The sequence below is a fragment of the Micropterus dolomieu genome, linkage group LG16, assembly GCF_021292245.1.
Source record: "Micropterus dolomieu isolate WLL.071019.BEF.003 ecotype Adirondacks linkage group LG16, ASM2129224v1, whole genome shotgun sequence".
NCBI lineage: Eukaryota > Metazoa > Chordata > Actinopteri > Centrarchiformes > Centrarchidae > Micropterus > Micropterus dolomieu.
In genome coordinates, this window is record NC_060165.1 from 18,170,456 (window position 1) to 18,185,424 (window position 14,969).

At 38.7% G+C, this 14,969-nt stretch overlaps 1 long non-coding RNA gene across 2 annotated transcripts; it reads right to left on the bottom strand.

Annotated features, from left to right (window-relative positions):
• Positions 1–3,083: 3,083 nt before the first annotated feature.
• On the bottom strand, positions 3,084–7,830 carry LOC123985058. 2 transcript variants are annotated; one of them, XR_006828587.1, is made up of 4 exons: positions 7,778–7,830; positions 4,281–4,388; positions 3,494–3,628; positions 3,084–3,378 (listed from the first exon to the last, which is right to left on the bottom strand). It is a non-coding gene; the product is annotated as an uncharacterized LOC123985058 (long non-coding RNA). The 2 variants fall into 2 exon arrangements; XR_006828588.1 differs by lacking the exon at positions 7,778–7,830 and adding an exon at positions 5,671–6,019.
• Positions 7,831–14,969: the final 7,139 nt, after the last annotated feature.

Here is a 14,969-nt window from a genome sequence, read left to right on the forward strand (position 1 = left end):
TTAACCCCAGGCACGATAGATAAGCCTCTTCACTCCCTTATCCCCTCTTTTTATACAGAGACAAAATGTGAGCTTAAAGCAAAAATCCACCACAAAAATATTAAATAGCTCAATCAATATTTGCAGATTAATATCTGGTCCACTGACGATAAATATATATATATATATTTTTTTTTTTACATTTAATCATTTAGCTGATGCTTTTATTTAAAGCAACTTACAATTGCTGTATATGAGAGGTCACTGGAGCAACTAGGGGTTAAGTGTCTTGCTCAGAGACATAATGGTCAATGTGTCACAGTGGGAATCGAAACCAGGTATCCTGAACCAAAGGCATGTGTCTTATCCACTATGCCATCGCAATCCCAACCACTAATTGTGTATTCAGGATGCTCATGCCTTCATGTGTTCCTACATGTGTTTAATGAGAAATGTCAGCTGGAAACTATTTACATTTACAAATTAAATCTATTGATGCAGTGAGTGAGTGCAAGTCAGATTTTGTCTCCCTTTAGGTACAAGTGACATGAGTCAATTTAATTCATCTGGCAAGGCCAGTTAAAGGTTGTGCTGCATTAACAGATTTTTGAACATCTCAACTACAGAAAAACTAAAATAAAAACTGGAAAATCTTAGACTCATCAACATATGATTCCGTGAAAAAGTTACATTATCAATACCATTACCACACAATACCATACATAAACAATTACCATTTGACCCTGATGAATGGAAGTCAATAATCAACCTTCTTTTAGCTCTATTAATATCTCCACCAATATCTGGTGAAAATATCTTGCACTGTAGTGGCTAAGCTGCTGGATGATTGACTGTCTGGTGCTGGGCAGGTAATGTTGACACTATCCTTATTCCTGCTGCAGCTGTAAATACAATCTGTTGACCAGAAAACACAGAAAAAACAATTCGCTAAGACTGGCTAAAAAGCTCTGTAAAGCTAAGGGGAGCGGCATAGATAATTCTTGGTGGGTACAAGTGACACCTTTCACATTACTCATAGTCATTTGATACAGAAAATTGTAATCAGTGGACCTCTAAAGTTGACAAAAAAAAGAAAGCTCAGTAAACTGTACAGCATCACCACAGAGAACGACAAAAACACGACACGGGTTAATGCAGAGGCAAACATGTCCGGTTTTCCATCCAGGGTGCGTCCATCAGTGGGCTGGATAATGCTGAAGCTGTGGATTTGCCATGCTAATAGCGCTGCCAAATACAAAGACTAATAGCTCAGCAAAACATAGAGAGCAGCAGGCAGGTCACCCGACTGTAGTGAAACATACTCCAAAACGCTGATGCATACAGAACAGTCCCTTTACTTGTTATCATGCCAAACAGTAAACAGGAGTACAAGGACAATTAACATACAGGGGAAAAAGACTGAACAACATAATTTTTTTTTAAACTAACACTAACGAAAAAGCAAGACATTGTCTTTCCGTACTGTTAATTGGCCTGCTCATCAAATTGTTGTGACAGCTGTTTGCCTGTTCCCTGGATTTCAGGTAAATCGCCTTCCCCATCCTCTCTATTGATTTGTACATATTGTATTCCTTTCGCTGCCTCCTTCCTCTTCTGTTTCTGTCTTTTGTTCTGGCGGTCTTGAGAGAATTATGGGCCGAGCTTGTCAGTGACATGCCAAACCTGATTAAGACAAACTGGTCCTACTCCAGCTCATTTACCTGATATCACGACACATCCAAGATTTGGATGTATCGTGAATACCACTAGAATAGTTCACTTATTGTGACACAACATACTGCCATGCCAAATTGTTGTTTGAGGTTAAAAGTCAAGGCACCTGTGGTACATAGTACTTATTAAGGAGCAGGGTATTCTGGTGCCTTGCTCATGATCATTTGGTAATATCAGAACCCAATTGAAATTCCACAATAAAATTTTGAATGGCTTAACTTATATTTAAATTTGTAAGTTTATATACACTCACCTTGATGCAAATGTTGCTTATTATCATGTAGTTTAACTTTTCCTAGAGGGTAAAAATGTGGAACTTTTATGATGGTTTAAATCTTGTAATTTAAATACTGATCTGTTTGAAATTCAATTCAAATTTCAAATCCCAACTTTCAATTTCTCAAATTTTTCTGGACCATCCTCATCATCTTCTTTCTAATTTTCATCAAGAAATCAAAGGATGAATCGAGTGGATGGAGAGTTGGAGAAGACTTAATAGCCACAGTAGAAAAAGTTGCTTTAGGGGGCCAAAAGGATTATTTCATCGTTCTGTTCAATAAAGTGGCACTTCAGGTTTTTCAAACCTTCCAGACAGCTGTTCACATAGATTGACAGTCCAATGATCAATAAGCACTCTGTAATCTGAACTCCAGAACGTTATGACTGGGTGAGGAGAAATCACATTAGATGAAGACATCATGTATCAAGTTATCAAGGTAATTTATTATATATTATTATAAATCATTCTAAAACACAATGAAATGATATGATAGTCCACAAACTAAAGGTAGACAGAGAAACACCACTTAGTCAATAACGTGAGCTGAATCAAAGAATGCGCTTAAGATTTATGATTATTATTATTATTATACATGATAGATATCTGCAACAAATGCAATCAAAACACAGTGAAAGTTGAAGAAAGGACAAATAAATAAAATTTGAAAAGATACAGAAAAATTAAGGAATGTTGATGCCAATAGTACAACAGCATTAAATACAAGAGGGCAACCACTTCTTACGTCACCAAATTTTGTTGTTTTTTGACATTGGACTGTATAAAAGATATATTTTGTAAGGCTTGAAGAGAAGTATAATATGTAAAATACTTCATGATTAGTCATAGTAACTTACAATGAATGGTTACAATAGTTGTACCATATTATTGTTATATTATTTTGAGTTACTGTGGCCAGTGGTGTGGATGATGTCAGAGTTCTTTTATAAGTTAAGGGGAGGGTACAAAGAAAATAAACACTGCAGAGGACCTTGGTTTTTAAGAAGTGACAAAAGTTGAAATCTGAAATCTATTTTAATGTAAATTATATTCTTTCAAGGAAAATTATATCCAAATTTATGTTAAAGCCAAATTCATTGTGTTTTTTAAACAGTTATGTATTATGTGTGGAATTTTGAATTGCCTCTTGCTTAGTGTGATTGACGAGGTTTGCACGACACTAAAAGTGCAAATACCATACATTAGACATGTGGAAAAAACACTTTAACAAGTAGGTACACAGAGGCTTTGGATCATACATGATGCAATAATAGAATACTAAGCAACAGATGAGCTGTTTCACCCTGATATAAGGACAGGAACTGAATACACAAAAGATTATGATGTGACCGGTTGAAGCAGGGGCACACCGCGGCCTTGACAGCTCTCTGCAGCCATAAAAGAAAAATACATGAACACTCAATTTTATATATGCACTTTGAAGTATTTGCCATTCACGGGATGATGCATTAGATAACTCTTTGTTCAATGCGTCTCTCTTACTTTGGCAATAGCGAGTCCATTAAAAACTGGGATCTTCCTCAACTAATTGTGGTGCCGGCCTTTGAGGCTCTCCTGATGATCAGCATTACACAGGTGCATATGCAACACATGATCCGCCCATGGCCATTTAGGTGCCTGTTTACAGTGAAAAGGCAGACACACACGCTCATATGAATAATAAACAGTATGTGTGCATGAGTCGTGTGTTTCAGATGTGAAAAGGAATAACTATAGAATGTGGTGGGTGTTTTGATTGTCACCCAACACATTTGTTGGCTCTGGTCATCAGATGGAATTTAGTAATGAAAACAGACAAGTTAACTGTGGTGCTAATAACATATTGCCCTGCCTGGAGAATATACATGAGCAATTAATGCTTTATATCAAAGTTAAAATATCTAAAAATGTGTCTGACATCTGTGACTAGATCACAACAGCCTTTCCCTGTATCATCTGTTCCAGTTTTTATTTTCATCCTACTTCACATGCAACCTCTCCGCATTTCAGCATACCAAATACCAATATCCAGTTGCCACAGGAGCCACATTGTTAAATAATTCAAGTACATTATGTATGTGTTTCCCAAACCACTGCCACTTGATACATTTTAATTGACAGCTAAAGTTCAGGATGGCACCAGTCAAACTGTGCCTAATGGCTTCTTTTCCAAATTTGAAAACAAATAAAAGTCTTAACGCCATAGGATGAAATCTGGAGTGATAGCATTTTGAGATGGCCTGCAATAACTGTTATGGGAACATTTTCATTAAAATAAAGTTGGTATTACCTGTCCATCAGTATGGTGTGTGGAACTGGGGGAAGAGGGCCGGTTGTATATGAAACTAGCTTTAACTTTGCCTCCTGTGGGCAGACAGCTGACCTACACACACATAGCCTACACACACTCAAACACACAAGAGAGAGAGAGAGAGAGAAAGAGAGCGCAGGTCTTTTGAGAATATTTCCCCAGTAGATGTCAGTAAAACATTCCCATCCTATGTTTATTTTCCATAACAATCGTGGCTCTGTGGCAAGTTTTAAAAGTAAATACTAAATAATGTCAAATCCCACTAAACCTTTAATACCAGCAGCCCTATTTTCGATTGCAATGTTGTAATAAATTCTCCTTTCAAACAAGTGTTAAGCGGGTAAATCTTAATAAGTGCCAGCCAGTTATGATAAAACGAGACATTCGGCTTTAGCAGCTGTCCCCAGAGAGAGGACGGAGAGCAGCTCAGGGCACACAATGTATACAACGTGACGAAAAGCAGGTCTTCTTGGCCATGTGTTCAGATAATCAACAGGGTCCCTGCCGGACCAAATTCATGTGCAGAAAAAAGGAACAAATCATGAAATGTAATATTTAAAGTCTTCTGTACTTTTAAATATTCCCATTTCAAATTAATTTTTAGAAATGTATCAAATTAACTGAAAGGGTTTTGTGATTTGTCTCCTTCCCACTAGCAGATTTCCCCTCGTTTGACTGGGAATTCACTTTGAATGATTAAGTTTGGCGTATTTGCATCGTGCTTTGGATGACACAACAGGCTGGTGGTACAAAGAATAGTGTCCCTCAGTGGAGCTTACATGACACCGATCTTTCAGAGTTAAATGTTGCCTTTTTCTCCTCTCCAAATCTGCGCTCTCCTCGGTGCTGAAACCAAAAAGTCTGCTGAAAGCGGCGGTAATTTCTGCATGTTTTTTTCTGAATGGAAACTGTCCTATTACCCACACATTCCCAATACCGCAGTCAAACCAACTTGTTTTTCTACTAACAAGTGAAAGATGAATGAAATCGCCGTTAATTAGCCTACAAAAACACAAAGAATAGGCTACATAAGAAAAAGTGTCCGTACTTTGAACAAAGTCATAGGCTAAATGAGTTGATTTCCTTTGAAAATTGGTGGCATATGTCTGATCATGCTGGCATGAGGTTTAATTGGCGTATTGACGCATTAATGGAATTTAAGGTTTTGGGCTATTTCTATTTTTAATCAAGCGTTGCTGCTCTTGTGACTAACGCTCAGCCCGGTTTCCCCAAATCTAAAAGGCAAATAACGACTGTCATTATCGTCAAGGAAATGCCAGCCTACTTCTTATAGCTCTTTCGCTCTCTCCCTCCCTCTCTCGTACACACACACACACACACACACACACACACACAAACACACACCCACCTTTCCACTTTCTCCAGTGCAGTCGAGGCGCTTTTCGTCTCCAAACCTGTCTCCAGAAGCATGTCCTCAGACATGCAGCCACGCTGCGATGAAACGGACCAAAAGACGCCACCAGCATGACAGCATGAAAGCAGGTAAGCCAATAACTGAATAATATTTACCCTTATGGATAAAACCAAAGGAATCGATATTTCACCAGCAGGTTTACCTGACTTTCCCAAACCAGAAGATAGAACACGCATTCCTATTCCTCCGACTTAGCAAGCCGACAACAGGTTTGAATAAGCTGTCTTGCTCAAGGACACTCCGACAGGAGGAACTAGTTGGTGCCAGGGATCAAACCTGAGACTTCTCGTATACTGGACTGTCTAACCGCCGGGTTGCTCACACAGCCATGTCGACACCTGTAATCATGATCCTTCAGCGCGTAAAACGCCGAAAAATGGAACGTCGATCATTACAATAATATTCTGAGTGTTTTCTTAAAAAGACATTTCAAAGTATTCTTGTCTGCCCTGTTGACAAAAGTGTGTAACTTTATTTTCAGGTAGATCTAACTTGTGCTCAGAGCACCCCAGGTCTGTGTGACTGTTGATAAAATATTTGATGTAAGTAATCGTCTGAGATATGGCGTAGAAACCTGGCCCGCCAATATCTACTGCCCGGCAAGCTTTGCATGATGCGCACAAGGACAACGACATGTTTTACGCTTGATCCACAGTTGCCTATAAGGCGCATCTTGGACGAACAGCAGAACTTTATTTGTGGTTTATTTCATATCCTGAGCATCCACAGCTCAAATTGTCTCAGTATCTAATTGTACTGCAGGATCGTTTAATGTCATTATCATTTTTATTTTTCAACAAAATACATCCAGCCACCCCGCACCTACAGTTGATTGCGCGCTGTCTCAGAAAATATCCGGTGCAATAAGCATTGTTAACTCTTATTTCTCAGGATTTTCTTTCAACGATTTGACCAATTATGTTTTGAATGTGTATCTAATGAAATACCAAACGATTTGCTATTATTGAATGCGCCCATGGCACTCTAATGCGCTTTGGATAAAAGCGAGTCCATATCGTTTTATTCCTGTCCTCATATAACAACTGGTTTCTCACAATTATCCTCTTTATTTCATCTGTGCTAAAAACCTTGATGTGCAGATCTGCGTGAGTCTATATTTGCCCAGGAGCAGCCTCCTCTCTTGTCTTCTCAATTCGATCAACCATTCTTGATTTTAGCGCGTGTGATCATCGCCACAGAGGGCTGGAAAAAATACATGTTTTATGCAACATCATGAGTCTTGTGTTTCCAAGTCGATAAAACAACCAGTGTAGTACAATGTGGTGCTTATATATGCAGTGAGATCAACAAACCTATATAAGAATAGGAGGTGATTTTGCGTCGCGGCCAAAGCCTATGTGCGTAAAAGCGCAACGAAAGAACCTGAGGCGGCAGGTTTGTGTCTGATTGTGTGACTGTGGGTTTTATAGTTGGGCTGTTGTACGCGCAGAGTGGATCTCCCACATCATGCTTTGAATGACGTGCAGTGAGCTGGTTGCCCATAAATCCACTGGAGGACTCAGTACTCGACATTTACACAGCTGTGGTGGATCAAGGTGGTTTTCCGTTATAACACTTTTAGACTGCATGTCCTATTTTTTTTAAAATCAGGATTACAGTTGCAGTTACAGCACGAGTCACGTCTTGAAAAGGGGAGCCAAAAACAAAAATGTCGACTCTTCCTATCATTTGGCTGGTCTACATGTGATGGACGGAGGTAGGTTCAAGTTTTGGATCAATTAACTCCACTCTGACATTAATAAGTGTGTGTAAGAAAAGCGTGTGCGTAAGTAAAGCTGGTAAAACTAAAAAATGGAAGGGAAATTAGAATATTCACACTACTTGAGAACGGATTATGTACCTTTACAGCAGTTCCAAATAATACTGCAGATACAGTTCACCTGTAGCACAAACCTGTGCAAAGATTTGATATTAATTTAGCCCTTTGTTGCGCAGTGTATCAGTGTGGCTTGACCTTGATTAAGTTGCTAGTTGGTTTTGTTTGAAAAGAAGGCAGGATAACAAAAACGATCCACGTCACCTGATCTGTTATTGTCGCTGTCTGTTCCCGGGTGTGTAGTTCGATACTGGTTTTCTTCTTGCACATTCATCATGCAGATCTCCAATTAGGACTTTGATTTGGGGGAAAGGATTTGCATTTTCCCGTTTGGAATCCAGAACGTTACGTCATTTTAACCATTCACTGTTGGTTTTGAAACAACACTGCAGGGGAACATGTGAAGACTCACATGTCCATATTTTATATGCAGAAAAGATCCATTAGTGGTATCAAAATAAAACTGATAACAGTTGCTGTACATGAGAAAAAATTTAAATCTCATTTTTGGTGGATTCTTGATCATAACTGGGTACAATCTGCTACCACACTTGAACCACAGGTATTACAGAAAAGCCATTTGTTTACCTGTAGCTAAAAGATTTTTGACACCCTATTATGTTTCCACAGAAAACGCTGTTTGTAGCGCCACAAAAAAACTTCTGGTTTCATAAATCACTTGATACAATCATAGAAAGTCAAAGCACAGCAATGAGACATTAGTAGTGAGATATTATTATTATTATTATTAAGAGAATAATAAGAATTTAACAATTCCATTTGTCTGTCTCTAAATGCGCTTGTTTCTATGGCATAATCACATTATAATCATAAAGTTTATTGTTCATTGAAAATGTGAGTATCATTTACAACTGGTATACCAATGCATTTTCTTTTAGTATTGATATGTTTAACAATGGCTATTTCAGTGTACTACCCACATCCTCTGAAACAATTACAACTTTCTCAGGATTATTAAAAATCTGAGTGCACTTTAGCAACCTTTCAAATCAGCCGAAAATATTAAGATCTTTAATAAGGCTGCATAATTCTATGCTCTAATCTTACCAGTGGGTTGCGTTACTTACTGCTCTAGTCTCTGCGTAAGTTTTGCAGAAGTTTCCCAAACTTGTTGCTCTCCATTTCCACTTATAATCTGTTTGACATCCTGATGGATGAGGTTTAGATGCAGTGTGACTGAACAGTTATTTGATGGGTTTTTCAATTTCTGCCAGCCCTCTGAGGTTTACCAAGGTCAGACATGCAGCTTCATTTTCTTAAATGCCCTTCCCTAAATCTATTGATATCATATTAGATATGCAGATATAGAAATAGAAATGTTTACTGGAGGTGTAAATGTGTTTGACTGTGATGGCCAGCATTTCTGCATGAATTTTGGTTATTGTCATTTTTGTTAATGGAGATGTGAGTAAAGTGATGTACAGTGGCATGTTCTTTTAAATCTGTCATAGAAGTTTGATGTTTTAAGAAGCAAGCACAGATTTTTGTAGTTTTGTCTAAAAGTGCTTATTGCCCCCTGTGGTGAAATCAAGACATTGACAGGTCTGATCCTTGACTCAGTGTTTGCTGTTTTCTTTCATATTGAAATTCTGAGGATGTAAACCAACACCGTGCTTTATAATAGCTAAATGTGAATGTACACACACACACAGACTCCTCCTTGGTCTCACTCACATGGAGGACAGAGAGAGGAGAAAAGACTGAAAGAGGCTCATGCCAATGTTCCTACCTAACATGAATTCACGTTGCACACATATTCCTAAATCTGTGTTTTTGGCAGCAGTGGAAACAGTGTTTGAGGCGAGGTTGCTTTTGTAAAAGTTAAATTTAGCCGGTGGGTGCCTCATTGCATGGACATAAGCTTCTCGGTTGTAGAGCGGCTGCACAGTGCACATTAGTGAATCTGTGTAGCTGGCGCACACAGAAAGGAATGTCTAATTATCACGCTTTCAACCGCAGTAGGCTCCTCTATTTGCACTGAGCCCCTGCTCTAATCGCTTTCTTTTTCTGTCATTACACACTGTTTATTTTATTTTTTACACTATTAAAACATTGTTTTTGCTCTGTGTGGATGTGAAGGGAAGTCCATGCAGCAGCAGCTGGGTGTTAAATGAAGGTCTAATTGAGCAGAAAAAGAAGATTGGCTCTGCTAATGTGTGGACATTTTGTGGAAGAGATGAAAAGAGATTCGATGAAGGGATTTTACATAACAATGAACATGCAGTGTACAACTGTATAAATGTATGAGTGGATGAAGGTTGTGCCATTGACAACACTGACAGGATGAGGACTCATACATATATCTAAATATGATGTCATAAGCCTAAACGTCCATGTAGTAAACTGTGTCCACAATCAGAACATTCAGATTTCCACATGCTGATGCTGTGTCTTAAGCTTGTGGAGCAAATGGCTAGTGTACCCTTTAGCTCCTTATCAGATTCTGAGTGATTGCAGAGCTTTACAATATGAAGTGCCACTAAACCACCGCTAGAAGTGGCATTGATTGGAAAGGATGGGAGGAGGGAGATTCCTCCTTAAGGTCATTATCAAGCAGACAGAGAGAGTTAGACGAAACAAACCAGTGTAATTGTATTTGTAACAAAAGACTCGGAATCAATGGACTAAGCGTCACTTACAGTATTGTGTCAGCATATTTCATCAACATACAAATGGATTCAGTGAACCTGTAAAAGCTCACGGAGGTCTGTAGTCCGCGTGGACCCACATTTCATGTAATTCAGAATGCATCTGACAACCTCACTACTGATTTACATGGATTTGACATGTATAAGACATGAAAGTGATGTTTGTCAGTGTTTGCAGGCACCACAGCAGTGGTGAGTTATGATTTATGGATCAAAAGCTCAATACAGGGTTAGGAGAACATATTCTATTTTTAGTCTTAGTAAAGGCAGTAGCAACACTGTGATGATGCAGACACTCGTTGTTCAGGACTCATGATTTAAAACATGCATTGACCACTTTGGGGCAGCAGAAACAAGCTGTTAATATGGCAAAAATTGTTAGCAAACAACTGCCACTTACAAATCTAGCAAATATGGAGCAAAATTAGCCTTCATGTGGATTTGTGTTTCCGTCCACTTGGAGAATTGAAGTCCAATATTCACTCTCATTTTAGCTCTGTTTTTGGCCTCTAAAAACTCCTGGGGGAAATATCTGTTTCTTTAGCTGCTTAATCCTCCACTATGGTCACCAGCTAATGTGTAACTGCACAGGTAGTGTACAGGGGGGTTTATCAAAGAAAACAGCTGCCTGCTGGTGAGAGTTAATCCAAACTGTTAATTTGTGGGCTGTAAAACCTTAACAGTGAGCTGAAAGATGCTAAAATACTTTCTAGAGCTGAGGGGAACTGCAGAATCGAGTGATAGTTATTTTTGTGTTCGTCAATAAAAGCCGGACCTTTCAAGTCACACAGTCATGTGATTCATTTGTAATGTAAAAAATCTGATTATAGCAGGTTTAAAGTTGGAATGAAAACAAGCTATGATTGCAAAATCCCTGATATATTTGTCAATAATTCATACGTCTTGAAAATCTTGAACTACATTCAAGTAACTGAACTTAAAAGCAGATGTTCATCTACACACAAATAAACTGAAGAATAAACATGCCTGGCTAAGAATGTCTTTAGAAAGAGGAAGAACAAATTTACTTGTTTAGAACTTTCTCCAAACACCTTCGTAGGTCATAAAACCTAGTTTAAACAGCTTCACACAAACTGTTTAGATTTCTGCAGCTTCAGTTGGACAGAGTCTTTAAAGACCATAAGCATTTCAACATTTTTAGGCAATTGTTGAGACTTTCTTGAGAGTTATTGTACTCTGTATGCAAATAATAATAATCAGCCCCTTTTGGAAGTCATAACTATTAAAATGTATTTGATACTGCACTCCATTTTTTTTTCCCATGATGCATTATTGTCAGATTTTTTTATTGTGATTTTTTATTACACTTTATATATATATATAATTACATATTGCATCAGAAAAGGAAAGTTCAGGTTTATATTTCAGAGGCACTGAACACTGCAAAGAATTCTCTCCTTCACTTTGTTTATTATGCACATTACAGAAGAATATTTTCTTTTTCATCAAGCTGACTGTAAATAGTACTTGGTAGCACTAACTCACAATGCCAGATACTCCTTTCACCCTAGAAGTGTTTGTCTCCATTACATGTCAGTATAATAGAACCATACATTTGAGTTATTGTGAAAATCTGAACAGGAGCTCAGTCGCGACAGCGGTAGCAGCAGCAGCAGTTGTAGTACTAAACCTCAAAATCTCCGGGGATCCCTTTCAATGTGTTCTGCTTCCAAAAGCCTCAGGTGTTTCTCAGTCTTGCCACTCATCCAGCAATAATGCCGGGCGGCCATTCCCTGCTCTTAATTACTCTAAACCTCAGTACCAGATAATTCCAGCCGGCAACTTCAAACTCTGGCTCTGCCGCTATCATTGGCTCCATAAAACAGTCAGTGTGCCCATCTGCTCTTATCGGACCTTGGCAGGGAGGGGTTATTGTAATTGCCAGCAATTCCTCTATGGAGGAAGGTTATAAGACATGAGACAACAAAAAAAATGTGGATTCGAGCTTCCCCTCTGACCTATTGCACACTTATGCACACACACTTGTTGTGCATACAATAAAGTTTAGTGGGCAAAAAGGAAAGTAGGAAATGACAGGGTGATTACTTTTCACGTCAAATGTTTGTGCTGCAACTTTTGCAGCAGGGGAAACAGCTCAGGCTGGTGTCACAAGTTCTTGTAAATGGCGCCAGCATCACTGTGCTGCTGCAGACGCTGCTTGTGTGGGTGTTTCTGAAGTAGCCCTGTGTGACTATTTCTTCTCATGGGCCAGGAGCACTAACAAGCAATTAGCCAACAGGAAGAGCGCTCGGTATTACAGGGGACAACATCCTAGCTTACAAAGACTATTCTTTTTTTTTTTTTTTTAACAGGAGGTCTTGCTTGTACATCAAAGCAAAAACCACTGCAGATACAAAAGCGGCTTAAATCATTTAGACAGAAAAACAAGACCAAGGGGAATATTTGAACATTTTTAAAAAGGAAGTAGAAAATGCCCAAACAATAGACACGGATCCATTTGCACGACCTTGAATATCCTATTGAGAGTTTTGTAGATTTACCATAGATTACACGGCATTATGTGTGATTCATTAGAAGTATCAAAGTGTTAATCCATCCATTTTTTATGGTAGGTCAATGAACTGCTGGCAGATGATTTCTATTTGAATAGGCAATAAAAGTCAAACTAAACTCCTGAAGGTATTGCTGTCCTAATTACAGACCTGCCCGAAGCTGAAAAACAGGAATAATTGCCATGTGTAAGCACCATGTACTTGACGTCAATAATGAATAACTGCCCTCTTGTCATTGTCATTCTGTTGTTCAGCCTGGTTACAGTTTGTTGGTCGGGGCACCACTTTGGTGCAGACTGCATTATCGCTACAAATACTGAATGGATTGTCATGACATTTTGTACAGACATTCATAGTACCCGTACAAATCCTATGACTTTGGTGATCCCCTGACCTTTCATCTAGCACCACCATGAGGTTGACATTTATGGTTTTGAAAGAAATGTCTCTGCAACTGTTGGATGGATTCTTGGTTTATGACTAGATTCATGAAAGGCTAATAACATTACCATCAACGTCAGCTATACTTTTGTGTTTAGTGCTAACTGGCTCATTTTAACATGCTAACACAGTAAACTATGATGGTGAACATTTTATCTGTTAACACCAGTATGTTAGCATTGAACCAGTGAGCATGTTTCCATGCTAGCATTAGCATTTAGGTCACAAGACCTATATACCCGCTAAGTACAGCTTCACAGAGCAGCTAGCATGAATGTAGACTCTTAATCTTCACTGATGAATTCATTTTTATTCTGTTTGCCACCACAAGCAGATCCTAAACTAAACTCTAAATTTAATCTATATCAAATTATAACCGTATTGGGGATCAAATAATTCAGCATTAGTCTGCCTTCCATTGCCTAAAGCCTAAAGATATAATTGCTGCAACAACAAATATGCTTTGTAATATGCATTTTTCAAGCATGCAAACGTTTTTTTGGATTGGCATAAGAGCTATGCTTGATTATCATCGACTAACATTTTGCTAATGTAGACCTAACCTACAATTGTGCAGTTATAAATTAGGTTGCAGAAACTTGTAAAGAAGAAAAATCTGTGTTTTTTTGCTTTCTTTTTAATCTTTATTCTTTGTTGGCATAATATGTACCTGGGCTTTCAAAGCAATTTGAAAAATTTGCTCCCCTGTGACCAACACAAGTAACCTGAAACTGCCAAGTCCATCCATTTCTTTCGCAATGAAAGATATCTCTCAAAGGGGGCAATAAGGACAGGATATTCAAGGCATTTCCTCTCCATAGAAGGAAACCCATTCAAAACCACAAGAACTATTTGCTTAAGTAGCTCAAGGGATTTCTTTAAGGTCTTCTATGCACAGGTGACAATAACAGAAACATGTGTCCAGTTAGTCTACAAATTGTCCAAAACTGTGTAAAACAATTATCCTCTTCACATTCCCAGTGAGAAAAACAACATGTGTGAAATCAAAGCTGAATTAGAGCTACCTCAGAGACAGAGGAGTTGACACAAAGCTCAGTACTGTGTGCACACGCAACAGATAAACGCAGGTCCTGACCCTGGATATTGTGGATCAAATCAAAAAGGTAAACATTCTTCTCTCCATGCCAGGAGGGACACTACAGCACTAGCTGAGGCAGAGAGGTGGAAGAAGAGTGATAGTGGCTGCTATGCATCTCATCCTGAGCTGATATTATTAAGTCCAGTGACAATCATTGTCTGTTATTGTTATTGAATTGTGTGTCAGCTCAAGAAGTCCTGTTTATTGCCTCAGGTATAACTGGGTCATCCTATGTTTCTTCTAATGCCCCCAGGCTCTGTAAACTGTAGTTTCCTTTTATGTGGTCAGCCGGTTAAATATATTGACTCTGTCTTTACTGTCTTTTTAAAAGTAAACGTGAGACGAAACCCAGATAATGGTAGTAAATACCACTGTCTTGTTTGATGGCATTTGGTGGATGTCTTGTTTCCCTCAGAAAAGACAACTGTCCTGTTTTTGCGATGTCTTGGGGGACAGGCTAGGAACTCATTGGAGTATGCAGACATACAGTATTATTCCAATTTGCACAGGAAATGGGGTCTTGAGATACTTCCACTGGATAAACATAACCGACCGGGTTATTTAAGAGGCAAAACATAGGCCTGATATTACATGTACACTCGATAAGTGCAGCGTGACCGAGTCGTCTGAAACCTTGATGTCTCATTTCCTCC